The 19,609-nt window shown below is 36.7% G+C and overlaps 2 pseudogenes; one reads left to right on the top strand and one right to left on the bottom strand.

The window, feature by feature from the left end:
• Nucleotides 1-1,207: 1,207 nt before the first annotated feature.
• LOC122641764 lies at nucleotides 1,208-1,606 on the top strand (annotated as a pseudogene).
• A 10,724-nt stretch (nucleotides 1,607-12,330) lies between these two features.
• Nucleotides 12,331-16,644, bottom strand: LOC122641765 (annotated as a pseudogene).
• Nucleotides 16,645-19,609: the final 2,965 nt, after the last annotated feature.

Genomic DNA, 19,609 nt, shown 5'->3' with positions numbered 1-19,609 from the left:
ATCTGAGGTAAAGATGCTTCAAATAGCATTTAAATTGTTGCTGATTCAACTTGACTCGATTTTTGTCAACTATATATGTCTATTACCCTAGGGTCGCGGAGCCCTTGAATTGGGTTCTTAAGCATGCAGCACCTTCTGCTACCTTGGAGTCATGATTCCCCTCCTCGATCATCTGCTGCGTTTTCATACTATGGAATTTTGGGTTCAACTATATGGTTTACCCATGAACCTTTATACTTTAGAGGTTGCTAATTAAGCAATTAGCAGCTGGGAAAATGATGGTACTTATTGTGTTCTGCTCGGTTGCCTTGCCTTCTGGGCTTCTTCCTTCTCTGATTTGATTAGATCCTTAATTTGCTATTCGAGTGAGCATACCTCTTCGCCATCCTTTTAGAAATGCATAACTGTAGGGAAAATCGTATACGGCCTGCCGATTTCGGACTTCCTTTAGTGCCTCCTCATTCTTGTGCTTTCTGTTTTGAGGCTTCTTTAGGTGAATGGCTTCGGTTGGGTGGGTCTGTTGCTCGAACCCCCAGCACTCTAGCTAGCAGATGAGGCTAATAATGGCTGAAGCTATTATTGTTGATCGGGGTTGTATTTTTCGATACAGTTTTTCTGTTCGTAATTAACCCTAATATGCGTGCAGATTAAACATCCAATTCATTGAGTGCATCTTTTATGCCTCTAAAATTCCTATTCAGCCCAAATACTAATTAATTCCTCTATAAAGTCCACTATTTATTCTATTTATCATTGTTAGAAAACCAAACTTTGTCAAGACGAGTCATATTTTTTTAATAAAATATGAAGAAAAGTTTCATGCACGGTCATATATATAAGAGGAATCATTTATACTGTTTTTAGTAACCGTCAGATTGAAGTGTTTTAATCTGAACTATTCAAAAATAAAGTAATGATAGATACTTTTTCGATCTATACGGTTACCTTTCAGTTACTTTTTCAAATCCGTAAAAGATTTTTGTGTTTATCTATGTGATTAATAAAAAAAAAATGAAATGAAACAAACTTCCCTTTTGTTTCGATCTCTGCAACTTTTACCTCAAAAAGAAAAATCTCTCCAACTCCCTTTTTCAAATACGCTCCCCTCTTCCTTTTGTTTGTTTCTCTCTCTGCAACTCCCTCATATGCTATTCTATCTCTTCCGCTTTTCTACATTTACAAATCCTAAGTTTTCTTTGCAATTCAATCAAGCCTTTGGAGATGGTGAGAACCAAGCAAACAGCGAGGAAGTCCACTGACGGCAAGGCTCCGAGGAAGCAGCTAGCAACCAAAGCCGCTCGGAAATCTGATCCGGCAACCGGTGGAGTGAAGAAACCTCACAGGTTCTGGCCAGGAACAGTGGCGCTTAGAGAAATCAGGAAGTATCAGAAGAGTACAGAGCTTTTGACCCTTTCCAGAGGCGGCTTGTCCGTGAGATAGCGAGGGACTTCAAGACTAATATGAGATTCCAAAGCAGTGTCGTTTCGGCTTTGCAGGAGGCAGCGAGGAGGATTATTTGAAGACACGAATCTCTGTGCTATTCATTCATTCTAAGAGAGTGACATACATTCAGTTGGCCCGGAGAATCAAGGGGGAGAGGGCTTAATCTGATGTCACCATCACTGTCCAAAACAAAAATTTCAGTTTCGAATTACCTCTTTTTTTGTTCATTTTAATTTTATCTTGTATCAAATCTGGGATTTATTTGTCCATGGATGAAGAAATCTATTACGTCTAATCAATACAATTGATCATCCTTTTGTTCGACATTTTTTGTCGATCTCTCTGATTAAATTGGTAAGTCGTCAGTCACAACCAATTCTGGTTTAAATCGGCCAATTCCTAAATCCAATTCCCGGTTCTTGAAACTGTGTTCCAATTCTATGATTCACACCACAACCTAAGGACTTGAAGAAGTCCGTGTTCAAATCCCTGGCTTTTAGAAATTCAAAGTCGAAAAAGTGAGTTGAGAAGAGGTGAGGATAGGCAAAGTTTCATCACACACGAAATGAAACCCTTACTGTCTGGCCAGAGGTAAGAGGAATTGGGCAGTGCCGCGAGTTGCAGAAGAAGTGATGAGAACGTATTTAAAAAAGGGAGTTGTAGAGAACAAAACAAAAAGGAAGTTGTTTTTTTTTTTTTTTTTTAATCAGTTAGATAAATACAAAAATCTTTTACACGTATGTATTTGAAAAAGTAACTGAAAGGTAACCAATCGTATAGGAGAAATATCTACCATTACTTTATCCTTGGATACTTTAGATTGAAACACTTAAATCTGATGGTTACTAAAAACTAGTGTAAAAGATTCCTCTAATACATAACTGTGCATAAAAATCAAATCCATAAAATATTAATATATTATATTTTTATTAATTAATTAATACTATTAAGTTTTAATCTGTAATGGAAAAATGAATAAGACTCAAGTAGTCAAGTAGAACCTCCAAATTTAATACTGTATGGGAAAGCAGCACTCATCTATGGCATGATATTAACTCACATGATTTTTAATATGGCATGATAATAATAAATAATGTTCATCACTCATATCTTCCAATGAATGACGTTAACCACTCAGACTTGTTTAACGGATGATAGTATGAGACATTACACATATGCGAGAGAGAGAGAGAGAGAGAGAGAGAGAGAGAGAGAGAGAGAATAAATAACTATTCATCAACTATACATAGGGATTTGGGGAGAGAAAATGCAGTTGAATGTAAAGATAAAAAAATTAGCTTATTGGAATTAATTCTTGTGAGTTACAAGAAAGACTTACTGAGTTCATGGTGATTCGGGTAAAAAGATCGAGTCTCATTTGACTCGGGTATTTTTTGACAGAGTCTGGTCATTTTTCATCCTGATCGAGTTTACATGACTCCTGATCAGGTATCGTTTTCTAAAATTTTGACCCAACCTAATTAGGTGACTCACCCGAGTCAAATCCTGATTTTCCAACATTGCTATTTATACGTTTCAATTTACGAGCGACTTGGGCAATGTCTTGCCTATCCTACCGATTTTGGTTGCTCAAAGTGGATGGCCCTTTATTATTGAAGCTCTTAGCGTTGTAAGAAAATCTCCTCTCCACACTCCACAGTGTGAAAGGAATTCATGACTAAGTCTGTCATTTCCTCTATTTTAGTGTTTGCAATCCATAATTCCATATTCTAACTACCTTTAAACATTTGTCGTTAGCTTGCCAAATTGCTCTGCCGATTTCGGTGGAAGGATGCATCAGATAAAACTGTTTTCAAGACTAACTAGTAGTACTAATAAAATCCCTTTTTGGTTTGTTTTCCATTTGCCTTTTCCTTTTATAACTGTGAGAATGAGTTCACCCTCAAAAATCCTCTATCTCTATAGTCTATATATATATACACACAACGAACTTGCCAAAACTTGCATCATGTGTTAGAGTTTATGGACATTATTTTCTATGTATTATCTTCTTTGCTCTACTAATGGCCATTTCCTTCTCCACTGCTTCCCTCTCTCTTATCCAATAATTTTTTTATTTTATAAATAATATTAAATATTTATTGTTAGGTTTTTTTCCAAAATGGGAAATATCTTAAAAGCCATTCATTAAAAAAACAGATTCTAATATGAAATTTAGTGTTTACCAAATTGTTATGTATGTTGAACCCTCTAAAGACAAAAATTATAGTCAATATCCTTTTTATTACAATATTTTTGTTCTAGAGTATTGAAATGTTTAAAAAAAAACTGAAATTTAACTTGTTGATTTAACTTTATCGGTAGGAAGAGGATTCTTCGAGCCACCCTCTTTGATGGCATAGCAAAGAACTATATCATCAACATAGGGTCCATAGGGTCAGAATAGGAGAGAGAATATAATTTAAAAAATTCCATATGAAAGGACCTATGGTACATTGTTTTTGTATGAAACTTTTTTTTTATCTGTATATAAATATCTGGATAAATATATGAACATTAAAGAGTTGAACTTTTTGTAGGTAGTTCTAATACTTTGATGGTACTAAGAACTTTTGTAATTCTATGATTCTAAAACAACTAAAATACCCTGAGAAGGTGTTACTCGAAATGGATTTTTTTTTTTTTTGTTTGGGGGGGGGGGGGGAGAGGGGATTTAATGGACATAAAGGTTTAAGCGGGTATAGATATTTTGACCATTTAATTTAGTATTTAGGTAGCATATGTTTTTTTTCCCGATACTACAGGTCCCATATCAATGTAAATGTGTAGATGGCGAGCGCGACGCAATGGTAATGTTGCTTACATATGACCCTCCCCATATCCCACAGTAATGGGAACCTCGTACACTAGGTATGCTCCTTTTGTAGAATGCAAATGTGGTTTTCCACAATTCCACACCAGGTTACTAATTAACACATTTATTGTGAGTCTCAAGGATAATGGGCTTCATATTAGAGAGAATCCCACATAGACATTGAGAACCATATAGTCATGCCCTATACGGATATTCTAATTATGTAATAGGCCCTATCATTCTTCAAAATAAACTAATAACTATGAAAAATGAAAAGATCATCCATCTAGGGATGTGAGTGGGCCAAGCACAGATAGGCTTAGTATCATAGCCCAAGAGCTAGCGGGTTTAGAACGGCCCATCCAAGTAGTGTGTACATAAGTGGGACTCTCTTTATTTGCTGCGAAGCATAAGATTATGTTAATCATTTATATGATAAGCCCATTACAAATATAATGTTTTAAAGCTTTAAATTGATTACAAAAATCCATTTATTTCAATATAAAATGAATGAAATTAAAAAAAAAAAAAAAGATCTTATTTTTAAATTATAAATATATTTAATAGTTTTCAACACTAGAAAGAATTGTGAATTAAAAAGCTTCCCAGTATCTGTTAAAGATAGCTTTTGACTAAAGAATCGTGGTTTTGATTAAAGAAGGAAATTAATAAATAAATGCTAAATTAAAATATAATAATAATAAAATAAAATCACTAGTCCGAACTGGATGGTTCACAAAAAAGTAGATAATTTTCAAAATCACCCGATTTTGTGTGGTTTTGAAGAGGGGGTCTTAGAGAGGACCGGACCAAAAAAGAGAGTAATATTGATTTGGTTTGGTTTATAGTTTGGTCCAATTTTTAAAATTATGGATTTTTCATCGGAAGCAATAGCAAATGATGCATGGTTTTATGTTTGAGGCATAGTTGGAAAACCAGGTTTTTTGATACGACTCGCTCTCTTCAAAACTTGGTGATTCAGACGAGTCATACATGGTCAAACCGACTATTACATTTCCATGTTTTACATAAACTGCTATTAATGTCACAGTAAGTTAAAATAAAGAAAAAAGTTATCGTCATTCACGATACATATTGGGAAAGACCGAAAGAGGATAAAAGTCAAAAGAAATCAAAGCACCATCACGTTTAGTGTTTACTACTTGTAGACACCACATTTTGAAACCTTGGAAGTGTGTCTGGGCAATGATAGTTAAGGTCGTAACTCGTGTGGTGACTGAATGGCAAGAATTACCAAATTGCCCCTACCTCACTTTTTATAACCAAACTATCCCAAATAGAGCCTAAACCCTTAACATAGTCGTATTTAACCATTTTAAGTCCACGTTTGAAGTTTCACTCAAATCCAACACCTTTATAAAAATGACCATTTTGCCCCTGGCACGGTTCTCAGTATCTGGACCACCCAATTTAGTCCGAAACACTTTGGATGACCTCATTTGGTCATATTAAGCTTTCACGTAAAGTTTCGGCCAAATCGGATAACTTTTATAAAAATGACCATTTTACCCCTGGCACGGTTCTCGGTATCTAGATCACCCGATTTAGTCTGAAACACTTTGGATGACCTCATTTGGTCATATTATGCTTGCACGTAAAATTTCGTGTAATTCCGGTATCATTTGGACCTTGATCAGCGTGAAACACCATTTAAGTGCTTTTCTCAGTATCCGTGCCACTTTTTGGAAATATCCGACCATATCTGCCACACGGATGGAAATTACGTGTTGAGACCTTCGCGTCGATAGGTGATGCATCAAAATCGGCCATCCGGATCAAAAGATATTGATGTTTGAATGTGGACCCTTAAAATGGAATCTTTGTTTTTATTAAAAATAAAATAAAATAAAAAAGGAGGGAAAAATTCTGGTCAATCCGGGTTGACCCGAACCAACTTGGGCCAACCAGAACTGACCCAAAAAACCAGCCACCAACCCCACATGGGCATGGGCCGATGGGTGTGCCAAGGTCAAGCCTGCACCGACCATGACTCAGCCATCAGCCTACGCCCAACCGCCCTGCAGGCCTAGCCCAGACGCACAAGTCGCGCCCGCTGTGCGGGCAAGTCAAGCCCGCCAGCCCTAACCCCCTTTTTTGTCAATCTGCCATTAATGCCCAGGGTTCATTCAGTCTTTTCATCGAACACATTTTTTCCTACAAATAGTCTGTGTTTTGGAAGGTTTAAGGACAGATAAAATTAGTGAAAAATTATCTTCATGCAGTCCTTGATCCCCTCTTTCCAACTCTGGTTTTTTCATCCATAGGTTATGCTTCATTACTGATATAAAATTCCGTAAATACCCCTTCTTCACCACTCTTGCCATTCGGAGCAACCACACTTGGGGCGGCTTTTGGAGGTCTCCGGAGACTATTTAAGGTAAAAAAAGGTTACTCAAGCTGAGCCTAGGCACTTCCACGCTTCAAGGGTATTTTCCCATATTTTTTACTTATTTTTAAGTATTTGGTTTGATTTTCTTTACAACAAAGGTTGTTTTTCAGTTATAAAAATGTTAAAAATAATTCAAGAGTGATAAATTTATGAAATTTTTAGGGATGATTCTTACCACTATGTTTGATATTCAATAATTTTCTCAAGCTCTAAATCATTGTTTTTGAGACATTTGTGTCCCTATGAAGGATTTTGGATTATGTAAAATATGAACATGTGGTTGGGTATTTGGACAAAGTTATTGTGACCATGTTAAAGATCATGTTTTGATTAGTGGCAATGGGCTCTGGTTGATCCAATTCGGATCAGTGATGGGGATTTTGTATTTTTCTTTGTTTTCCCTTCTTTTTCAGCATTTCAGAAAATATTAAAAATAGTATAAATGCATAAAAATTCACAAAAAAATTATGGAATGCATATTTCATCATGCTTGATTTTATGGAATCATTATCCACTGACATGCATGAGTGATCGTTTTTATATGTGTTCTGCGCCCCATTTAGGGATATAAGTGTCATTTTTCTAATTAAAATGAAAAATTCTGGAAAAATAAGAAAAAATATTTTCATTCATGATATGCTGTTTTAGGATGTTTTAGGATGTTTTCATATGCAAACGTAACCATCATGCATGATAAATATGCATAAAAAGTCATTTTCGCCCTTCGGGGGCATTTTGATAATTTACCAAATGAGGGCCCAGACTATCATTATGGAAATATCATTTGGTGTGTACAGTCATTTTAGGATGTTTAACATCTTTCGATGCCTACAATGATCCTAAGCGTCTTTTTGACATTTTTACCATTTTGCCCTTAGGAGCATTTTGGTCATATTGTGACCAAACCTTGTTTAGGATACCGGAAAGGCTCCTGCTACTTTTGCCGCATGTTTTAACATTAATAAACATGTTTTAAGCATAATTCAGCATTTTCATGAATTATCATGCATTTTCTATACGTTTGCCATAATAGGGGTATTTTGGTAATTTTTACAAACTCACATTTCCTTAGCATTTCATATGCTTTTGATGATCCAAATGCATGATGTTAATGTTATTAAATCATGTTTTGCTTATTTACAGCATTTAAATATGATTTCATGCCTTTGTACATATTTTGGCCCTCTAGAGGCATTTTCGTAATTTTGACCATTTCGGCTCTTAATTAAGTTTGTATTCTAGGTAATTGTCCTTCTTCATGATATAATCATAGGATTAGGGTCTTAATCACTTTTGTACAGTTAACCTTATTTTTATCATAGGGTTAGGTTTTCTAACTCGAATAAAACACAAAAAAATTAGTTTAATTAAGTGCATAATATGTATAACACAACAGTACACAACAGAGTTTGGTCTAGGAAGACCGGTCGTCGGCCGGGCGGTTGCTGGGTGCCTAACATCTTTCCAGCCCATAACTTGATACTTACCCAGAGATCTGGGGTAGACCATCCATTGAGTCATTGGAGTTAATTTAGCGCCCCTTCTGCAAAGGAGGGGCACCATTCATGGGTTCTAGACCCTAAATCTAGGTGGCGACTCCCATTTTCCCATTTTCCTTCTTTCCCCCGGGTGCACGCCCAGCGACCCTCCGTCTGCTACACCTACACTACTTCACTCTTAAAAAAATGTCTTTTTACCTCCCCTTTCTTGAATATTCTACAAATGGCTAGTTGGATCCAGTTGCAACTCCACAAAAGTCATCAATTAGTATATGCACGTCCTCTTCCCATGTAAATGAATTATGTAATTTAAACTCCCCCTCAATTTCTGTCACTTTCCCCTTTGCATCACCATGAATGTCTGGTAGACGACTTGCAGACTTGCAGTTGCACTGTCTCCTTTTCTTGCTATCCTATATTGTGTAGCACCACTAGTTCGATCTACAGATAGTCCTCCCTTTCATCGTCACTCTCCATCGTTATATAGCACCACCAATCGTATCTCCTCTGCCTACCATTTATATACCTTCACACATATGCAACCAATGATAGTAGTGTGGGTCTGAGGGAGAGAGAGAAGCTGTGATGTCCAAACCAATACCATTAAAGTTGTCATCCCACCTCACTATTGCAAGTTGGTTCAAAGAAGAAAGCAATAAGTCTAAGATTTGATCCAAAGGAGAAGGGAGGATGAAGGGCTATGTATCAATTCGTAGACCATGTAAAAAACAAAAGGCTGAACTCGAAGAGTTTCTTGTAACTCAGATCAAATCACAGAGTCTCAACTAACTCGGACTGATTTAGACTGAGTTTGGTTACTTCTTATATTAACTGAGTCCATGTAACCCATGACTAAGTTTTGAAAATCTTTGACTTGACTCGGCCTAGTGGTTGGATAGAAGTTAGTACAAACTAGATCTTAATTTTTGGGATTGGTTCGAGCTAGATAAATTAAAGAAGTAATTTTAAGGTTGTGTGGTTGATTGGACTTTAGACTAGCTTATCCCAAGAAAAAAAATCTAAATTTACGAATTGATAATGCTCCTTCAATTATTAGCAATTCATAATCCAAATAAAAAACAAAAAAAAAAAAAAAAAACTAAATTAACTGCTATTTTTATAGATATGTTATTTACCCTATTAATTCATTTTGCATTATCTTTGGACTGATTACACTATTCAGTTTGTTCATCTTTTGTTTTTTCAATGAGCCACTTAAAATAGTATAGAAACCACAATCCAATAATATATATTCAAACAAATAAATTCCATAAGCCCAGGACCATCAAATAAACTCCATCGTCAATGACATACATATAGGTTCTATTGTTACTTATCGTAACTATAAAATACATGTGTGACACATAGCCTTATATATTGTATCTATACATAATGGGAGAGGACACACCAATCAGGTGCAACAAAATGGTATCATACATTAGAGGGCAGCGAGGTCATTTCATGTGAAGAGGAGAAAGATAGATACAACTCCAATTGTAAAGAGTGTGATGTTTTCATCACGTACGGCTTAACATCTAGTCATTGTATAGGTATAGATTATTGGAAAGGTATTGACTAATGGATTTGGCTAGATAGAGCCCATTAGTGAGCTTATTTATAGTTATGCATTATTATAGGGGCTTCAATTAACCCTCTATAAAGTATAAAGTATTATTTTATGCGGCGACCTATTGACACTTAATATAGGAGAGACACCAACTGTTCATAATTATATAGTTAGTCTATACTCACAACTATGAAATATTAGCAATGCCCATTAGTTGGTAATTCTAACCATTACGTAAAGAAAGGAGAAAACAAGATCAACAGAGAAAGAATACCAGAGTAAGTTGAAATACAATTTTTTCAATCGATATAGATTCAGGTATGTCTAAACTCATCTCCGTGTGCATACTCATTTGATATCCACGCAGTATGTATATATTCTTTCAATTGGTATCAGAACAGACATGACAAATCTTTGGTTTATAAGTTTTTTATTAAGAGGTATATAATATTAAAAAAATGACCACGAGCATAATCATTGCCAATAAAACAATCCAAGCCACAACTAAAGTTTTTCTGATGCATGCAACAAGTAAACCCCGAGAATCGAACTGAATCGCTTACATTGAAACTTTTTAAAATCGGGACCATTTAGTTAAATGGTTTAAACCAAATTGTTTAAATCATTGGTAAACCGTTTAAATCAAAACATATACTAGTAATATGTAATTACAATAATTAACCATTGATGCCATTATACAATAGGTTGCTGTTTAATTTAAAAATAATGAAAACCAAACATGGATTGCTAGAAATGTACACGTGGAAATTGTTATAAAATATTTGGGTTTGATTCATTCAAACACATTAATATCATAGTATTCAATGCTTCTATGAATATTTTGGCTTTTCTATAAATTAGAATCATATATTTTTCAATGTGGTTTGTTGAGTATATCCAGCAAGCATTAAATTCAGTGTAAAACAGGCAATCTGTATAGAAACAAATATGACAGATCGTTGGGGTATAATTATTTTATTAACAAGGACTATCTTTTTTGCTTCTAAAGCTCTAGAGCATAGGGTTTCTTAAGTTTGGTGGTTGCACTCGTCCTGTTTTTTCTTTCATTCTTCTCTTGAATCCAAAGGAGGGAGGGATCAGTAAGAAGACACCTCCCTAACTTGAGGAGCAAGGCCTTACTGTGAGTTAAGCTTCATTGAAAATTTAAAACTCCTAGAGATTAAAGTCGACAGATAGTCATCCACGGGACTCACATCAATTTTTTCTCTGCTACAATTGTTCCCCTCTTGGAAGCTAAATGATAAAAACAAAGTACATTATAGCCTTTTGAAGAGAAAAGAAAAGAAAACATCAAATAAGATGGAATTGAATTTAATACTGTTTTAATCAAAATTGAACGCTTATTTTGAGATAAAAGGTGGATCTGCTACCCAATCACTGTATCTTTTACTCCATTAACCTGACACTTTGTCTTGGGAATAAACATAGGGGTCCTTAAGTAAAAAGCCATATTGAAATCCTTATCACCTAAGTCCTTCTTATTAGGGGTTGTTGTTTGGGAACCCACTTTCCCCTCCATTCCGTTGCAACTTGAATCTCTATTTAAGCAACATCTCGTCTCCCTTATCGTAAATGTACCCATCTTCATCTTTTTCAATGCCTTAACCAAGATTTGTGGCATGTGAGCCATCTCACCTACTGGAAGAGCATTCTAGAAGAATTAAAATCCTCTGCAGTATCAACGGGGCGACAATGCATATCTGACTGCACGAAAAAGGACAGTGCAGAGGATTCTTGTTTTGACAAAATATGGCAAATTCCAACAACTTTCTGAGTGTCCTCTTTCAAAAACAACGAAGGCCATCAAAGAAGTCCTTAGACATTACAGCTCTCACACCATTTTTGTAAGAAAATACTTTATTTTAAGAGAATATTTTGGTGTAATTGCTAATGCTTGTGCCTGCCGTCTCGTAAAATACATCTGTCTTTCAGGCGTATATAGAATGCCACAATCATCTAGCATTGGTCACCTCATCATCCGATTCCCAAAAAGACACAAATAAGATTAATAAGTGTTGTTTAGGCTTAGCTCCATAGGAAGTAGTATACTTAGTGGATCTTCTCCATGACCCTCTCTTTAGTCAAAAGCCCCGTTTAAGCACCTCTTTAAGCTGTCTCAACTAGCAACACTGACCCGATATCGTACCACTACAATGTTGCAATCCTCTCTCCTTTGTGGAATACTTTTGCAGTTTTAGGTTTATATTTGGATTGGATCTAATGAATTTGGCAGAGAAGGTTTGAAAGTCAGGGATTTCCATGCAAAACTGAGAAGATGAGGATGAATGGAGATGAAATTCCCAAGTAAGGGAATCTCAAAATTTCATGTCAAATTAGGCTGGTTGTCCCTCTTTTTTTTTTAATGCTCCATTATGCCTGACAAAATATGGTGGCAAATTTTCTTGGGTCAAATTTAGCTAATAACACATGCAAAGAGACCTTTGTTAAGGAGAAAGAGAAGATCAAGGTTAGATAAAAGGTCAAAATTACTCCCCTCCACAACCGCCCCCCCCAAAAAAAAAAAAAAAACCACTTCTCTACAAAGTTCCAATAATGCCCTTACAATGCCCAAGAGTCCCATCTGACCTCAATAAAAGGTAATGACGAAGAAATTATAGGTTGACCAAGTGCATGTTTCATATTAGTCTTCACGCCATTCACGTTTGCAGTTTTCATTGCAGCACTGATAAAACGTTGACATGGGCTCATCTGCAGACCTAATTTGTAGTTGCCTGTAGTATGCTTGTCCAAAGTTGCAATAAGGACAGGTCGCTGCATAAATAATTTAAAGCATAATGAATAGATGAAGCCAAGAAAATTGGGGGTAGGGAATGGGGAGAGGGAGAGGGAAGAAAAAAACACAAATATGTATATAGTGAGGGGTCTTTGATACCCTCTATAACTATATCTAATGTTCTAAATGTCATGTTGTTGCATGTATCAAAGATGAATATCAAGTAAGTTGGGGCACCATCCCACTATTTGGTGAGAAATAACGTGTCCAAATCATAGTTGTCAGGGCGACAAGACGATCCAGTTCGTTGGAAGGGTGCTTATTGGACACCCTAAGTATGCATTAATGACATATAAAATGTAGTAATGATAATTTGCAACACAGATGCGATACCAATGCAATATGATATAAATATACTAGAAATGGCCTAATATGAGAGCCTACATATAATAAACAAAGCATAGGACATAGTATAAGCATAATCATCAAAAAACAAGCAATAAATATAAATAAATGTAAAATCATGAAGTGTCAACAAGACGTGATATCACTTTGAACCCAAGAAAAAGCCTGGACACCTAGATGATGCCTTGACAACTATGGTCCAATGGATCTTATCAAGTATACTAGGTAGTCCTTAAGATACCATACTTTTGGTGACATACTTGTTAGCTTACGTAACCTATCTACAATGGGCGTACATAATGTGGTATGTGTGTACATAACATGATGAGGGGAATGCCCCCATCGTGTTGTGTTGGACAGCTAACTTAGTAAATTAGTTCTGCTTTTACATTTTCTTTTCTATTCTCAGTTTGTTTCCTAGTTAGACTAGGGAAGCTTCTAGTTTGTATGGACTGCATTACAGAGATATGCAGGTTTTCTTCCCCAGTAGTGCAGATTTAAACCTTCTGTCTACACCTTTATGATAAGCAGCCATTCCCCTCTTTTGCCAACATATAGTTAAGGTTTCTTATAGTAAACAGAATCGTACAACTCTCGTCACAGATACCTAATTCGAAACCCTCTTTAACCATCTATTTTTACACTCCAAAAATGCTGCAATCATTGAGATAATTCAAAGCTGAAACTCTGAATATCATCCTACTTGTTTAGCTTAAAGAAAAGCCATAAATTTATTCTACAGAGAACAGAGAACCACTAAAATAGGAAACATAGTACATAAACTCAACTCAACTCAGCCTTATCCCAACTAAATGGGGTTGGCTATAAAGATTCTCTTTTGTCAATCAACTCTAGTCAAAGTCATACTTGTTAGTTGTTACTAGTCCCAAGTTATGCACTTATAAATCTCTTTCCTCACCTCATTTTAGGCCCACCCTTGATTCTTTAAGTTCTTCAATCTGAATCATATTAACCATCCTTATGGAAGCATTCAAAGGCCTCCATCGCACATGTCCATATCATTTCTTGTTTTATCTTTTCTATTCAACCTCCGAAACAAGAATCTTGTCACCTAGTTTTGATTTTATGCAGAAGAAAACTTGCTATTCCTATACAAGATATGGAAAAATGATGCAGCTTGCTCTTCCTATACAAGATATGGAAAAATGATGCAGCTTGCTCTTCCTATACAAGATATGGAAAAATGACGACTTAGCCTATGAACATTATTGTGACCACAAGCAAACTGATTCACTTAGTACGTCTATGATGAATGTGGAATTCAAAGCTCATGTAAAAATAAACCATTGGTATTGATGCAATCACAGCAATAGTGCCTATGATCCACAATGTGAAATGATGGAATTAATAAGGCCAAAATATCTTTGGCATGATGATAATAAATATATAGTTCACCAGAACCCAGAAGAATCACCAACTGATTTTAAGAGAAGCCAAAAAGAGTATCTACTTCATAGATCTACCAATGATGTGGTCAATTTGCAATAACCTCCAAAAACCGACTGTGAAGCAGGTAACAAACTAAACGAAGCATGGACCAACACAAATGCTATTGCAATGCGATTCTATGAAATCAAACTCCAATGAGATAGCATTTGGATAACTAATGATGCTGAACAAATTAATGATTTTCTTTACAAATTGATGAGCAGATAAGAAGGGACCCATAAATATGCCATCAGAATTTCTCCATACTTTAAATAGTTCAATCAATCATATAGCTTTGCTTTGTTGTCCAGAACTAACGGATGCAGATACAAGAAAAAAAAAGGAGAAATTAAATCTTGCTGGTAGAATTTCAGCAGTTGGAGTTAGTATGGTTTGGTCTGATCATGGGTGAATTAGCTTTGGAGTTAATTTGATTTTTGACTGTCAGTATCCTAGTATTGGCTGTGATTAATTTAGTACTTTACCAGATGGTTTTTAACCTAGGAGATTAAGAGTCTTCAATGGCTGGGCAACAGGTTTAAGACTTTAAGCTAGTAGTTTTGGTTTTTGGTTTTTCAGTTTCAGTGATTCCAAATTAGTCTTGGAACCTATAAACACATGTATTGGCCAGGGGCCACAGACACACCATGATTTGATGAATAGAAAGAAACTTCAGTTTTTTTTTGGTTAAGTTGCAGTGGATTCAGTGCTTTCTGAGTGGGATTTGTCAGGGTATACTTAGTAAATCCAAGCATGGTTGTCTTGGCATCAAGGCAAGCCCAGGCAGCAACTAGGCTACTAAGGCGTGCATATACCAAGGGGGTTTAGAGGTAAAATGTGAGAATTCTTCCCTTCGAGATGAGGGGGGCTCATATGTAAAATGAAAATTTCATATGTTTTATTTGTAAACATGAGGGGGCAATGTATAAAATTAAGCAATATCTTCTCTAAAGATAATTTTACCAAATAAAACCCAAAGGAGGCAGTTTTGTTCCTCTTCGATGTCGAAGGTGGAAGCAGGGGCTGTTGCAGCGCCAGTTACAGGTACAGTTACATGTGTCCCTTCTCTTCTTTGTTCTTCCAGCAGAGGTGGCTGTGTTGGTCACAGTGGCAATGTTTGTTGCATATCCAGCTTCAACAGCTGCTGCTACTTCTATAGTCTTCTTCTTCTACCATTACATTTTATTTTTTTTTGTGGGGGTAGTGGCAGCTACTATTGTGTCCCTTTTTCTCCTTTTTTCCATGGTTTCTTGGACCTGGGTAGCCAAACAACTTGACGCCCAGTCACCTAGTACCTAGAAAACCACCTAGGCGACACCTTAACAACTATGATTCCAAGTGAGGATTCAGGTAGATTCTTGGTCCATTATTTTCTTCTAAATTCCTTTCTAACTATTCACCATTCAACAAGTCAATTTCTCTGCTCTTACTACACTTGCGGCACCCCTGTTGTCTGTCAAGTTTTCAATTAGTTTTCTGATCTCATAATTCCCAGACTACTGCTTGGATCTGTCTCAAATTTAAAATACAAGTTTCTAGACATCTATTCTATTGATTCATGCTGGAGATGAACTGCTTAGATATTAGTTCAAGAACAACCGCTCTATTTTCTTGGATACACTAGTTTACTGAGATAATTTGTAGTCAATCAACCTAGAATAACAACCGACTTGAATATTAGGCAAATCTTATTATTCTGCTGCAAGCTAGTTATAAAAAATTCTAACTAATTCTCTAGTTTTCTCTGTTTTGGTGATCCTGTGCTACATGTTCCTTTCTAGTTCTCCATATTGGAACCGGGGTTTGCATTATGCTATGTAACAAAAAAGCCAAATTTAATAAAATAAAAAATAAAAAAAAAGTGGGTGTATGGTTTGTTAGGAAAGAAACAAAAAAATATGACATAAAAGAAAACTAAGGGGATGCTGAAGATGATACCATCTGTTTTTTGGGGCGAACTTCATGGCATCTTCCTCACTAAATATTGGCTCAATCTCCTTCTTGACCAGATGCTGTCTTTTCTTTATCTTTAACTGTAATGTAACAAAGAAATGCCAAGAAAAAGGAGAGTGCATGTATCACTCATTCATTCATTCTCAGATGGGTTAGGGTTTTGGTTGCTGAGATGAATTTACCTTATCTTCTAATTCAGAGATGTATGGACATGTCGGACAGAAGAGCCTGGCTCTGCGGCTCATGTAAGCCGTCTCATACTGCAACATGTTACCACAAGGTGGGCAGAACTCCATTCAGAACTGGATGATGTTAACTCCTCTCCTCTCCCTACTGTTCTTCCTTTCCTTCAAGTATACATGGATTTAATCACACAGTGAAACAATGTATAAGTTAGAGATGATAAAAAAATAGCTCCACGTTGATAGAGATTAATTAGATCAATAGAAGCAAATAAAACACATATCAATCTAATACTAAATACTAATGACCACTCTAAGACCCTTTTTGGTTAGAAGCAAAATTATGTAAAATGGATTTTTTTTTTTTTTTTTTTTGGGTAAAGTGAATCCAAAAAGAAAGAATAAAAATCTTTGCAATGGGAAATTGAAACATTAGAGACGAAATTAAAAAAGAAAAAGAAAAAAGAAAAGCAATATGATATACATTTCAAGTATATCAATTTGAATTCCCTCAAAGTTTCCCAATAAAATACAAAAATAATCCAGACTGACCACAGTTGAACAAGTAAAATGTACTTTCAATAAAATATTATGTCAACAATGAACTCTGAACTGAAAATCAAATAAATGACAAAGGAACTATGAACTGGACTGCCAATTGTAATAACCAAGTGGTTCCGCAGAATCCCAAGATTCCACCCGACAGGGGGGTCGATTCTTCTCGATATGCGAACCGGATCTTGCCGGTGAAACCTAAACCAAAGACCCTATTTCCTCGTGAGAGGGGAACGATTCAATAGGAAGTCGCCACCTAAAAGGGGTCTAGGACCCATAAATGTTCTCCACTAGGGAACGACTAGTGACTCAATGGATAAGGCTAAGGTCCAACCAGGTCATCGGGTAGCTGTCAGGTTACGAACTGGGAAGGTGTTAGGCACCCAGTCCGCCCAGCCCAGAGCTGGTCATCCTTCTTTTGACCATTGTTACTCACAAACCGACTTGCAACCCCTAAAGCTAGGCATTCTAAATTTAGGTCATCCTAAAACTAGGCACCTAAGACTACGCATCTATGTACATAGAGTTGCATCCTCAACCAAATTTCTAAATTATTCTAGGCTAAAGTGTAAACAAATAAGTCATACAATTAAGCTATCTAAGCACTACACTAAACATGCACAGATATAATAAGATATAATAAGCACGGAGGATGGAATACAAAACAAAGAGCATGGAGCATGGCACAAAACAAATCTAACCAATCACGTCGTGGGGATTTTTAAAAACATTCACGGGCTAGATGACAGGCTAACCCAACTCCCGTACTAAAGATCATGCATCTACGTCCAAAGGAACCCCAAATCAAACGCATTCCAGCTCGGGCCACTGGTGGGCACCCTCCCTCTCACATGCGTTCTAATTCTACCCAAAATAGATTTTAGAAATTCACTTGGAATCCCTTAAACCCAATCGAAATGAAATGAATTTGGGGGAGAGTGTTCAATTAAAACCTAAATTACAAGCTAAGCGCACCCATGGGCCCAAAGGAACGGGCCCAAACTCTCCATACATGGCTTATCTTCAGCCAATGGGCCTAAATCCTAGACTAAGTCCAAATCCACTTCTAGGCCCAAACCAAAAACCCAAATCGATCTCACATGGCTTTATCCCCTAAAGGACCACACCCCCATCCCAATTAAATCACATCCATATCTTAAAGCTTCGGGCTCAAGCCCAATTCATGATTAAATGACTTATTAATATCGGAGGCCCAGCCTGAATCTACGCCCAAACCCACATTCCGATTCATTCATATCGAAAACCAAAACTTAAATTATTTTAAATCTCCCAGAGCATGGATCCTTGCTCAAATGTCGTTCAACCCGGATTAGCCTGAATATAGGCCCAAAAGTAGGGGTGTCAATGGGTCGGGTTGGGCCGGGCCTGCCTAAACCCTGACCCGACCCTAGAGGCCTTAACCCTGACCCTGACCCTGACCCGACCCTGTCAGGGTCAAGAAACTCTCAACCCTGACCCGACCCTGCCAGGGTCGGGCCGGGTCGGGTTGGTCTTGATTTATGGCACCGTCCACGTGTCTCATTAGACCATGTTTTTGTAACATAGGATCTCAACCTATGGGACAACTAATAAATATGTTGAAAAAAATGGCGTGTGTATAAACTCTCTCTCTACAATTGTAACTGTGTCCCCTCAATAGGCCTGGAAGCTTATAGGGGCTACAACTAAATAACAATCATGTCAGTGACTCTTTTTATGGTCCTGATCAAAATAGTAGATGATCTACTCTTTTTATGGGTTCCCACTTCATGATGATGACAAAGCTAGTAGTTATCTCTGTACAATTCTCTTCTATTTTTTTTTTGTCAAGAAAATACTTATATTAAGTATATAATATATATATATATATATATATATATGTAATATTATATACCTATAATTAATACAGGGTCGGGTCGGGCCGGGCCGGGCTAGGTCGAGGATCTAAACCCTGACCCGACCCGACCCTGCCAGGGTCAGACTATAACTAAACCCAAACCCGCCCTCAGGGTCAAAAAATCAGGGTCGGGCCCGGGCCGGGCTCAGGGCGGGTTCGGGCGGGTTCGGGTCAGCCGGGCTTTATTGACACCCCTACCCAAAAGCCCAAAGGACAAATAAACCTCAAACCAAAATTAAGACTAACCAAGACTTGATCGCGGCATTCCCGACTCTAAAAGAACCCAGCCCAATTGATCACATAGCCCAATATCTAAGGCTATGCCCATTTCCGATGGGCCGACTCAAATTTTGAGATTAACCATTTCGAAATGGACCCTATGGTTCAGCCAAATCCAAGACATACTGATTTTAAAATCTGAAAGTTTACAATCTCAAACCGAACTTTAAAATCCGATTGGCTTGATCCATGGGGGTCACATCATGCATCCCCAGCCCGAATCCTCATAACCCAAACCAAAGGTTAAAATCAAAGTTACTTAAAATTAATTAATTCAATCTAACCCATTGAAACCTTAATGATACCAATCCCATGATAATCAAAGTTAGAATATAAAATAGAAGACTAAATCAAACTAATAAATATCAACCGAATCATAAACTAAACAATTGAGGAGGAA

The sequence above is a fragment of the Telopea speciosissima genome, chromosome 10, assembly GCF_018873765.1.
Source record: "Telopea speciosissima isolate NSW1024214 ecotype Mountain lineage chromosome 10, Tspe_v1, whole genome shotgun sequence".
Classification (NCBI taxonomy): Eukaryota; Viridiplantae; Streptophyta; class Magnoliopsida; order Proteales; family Proteaceae; genus Telopea; species Telopea speciosissima.
This window is presented reverse-complemented; position numbering and strand designations above follow the sequence as displayed.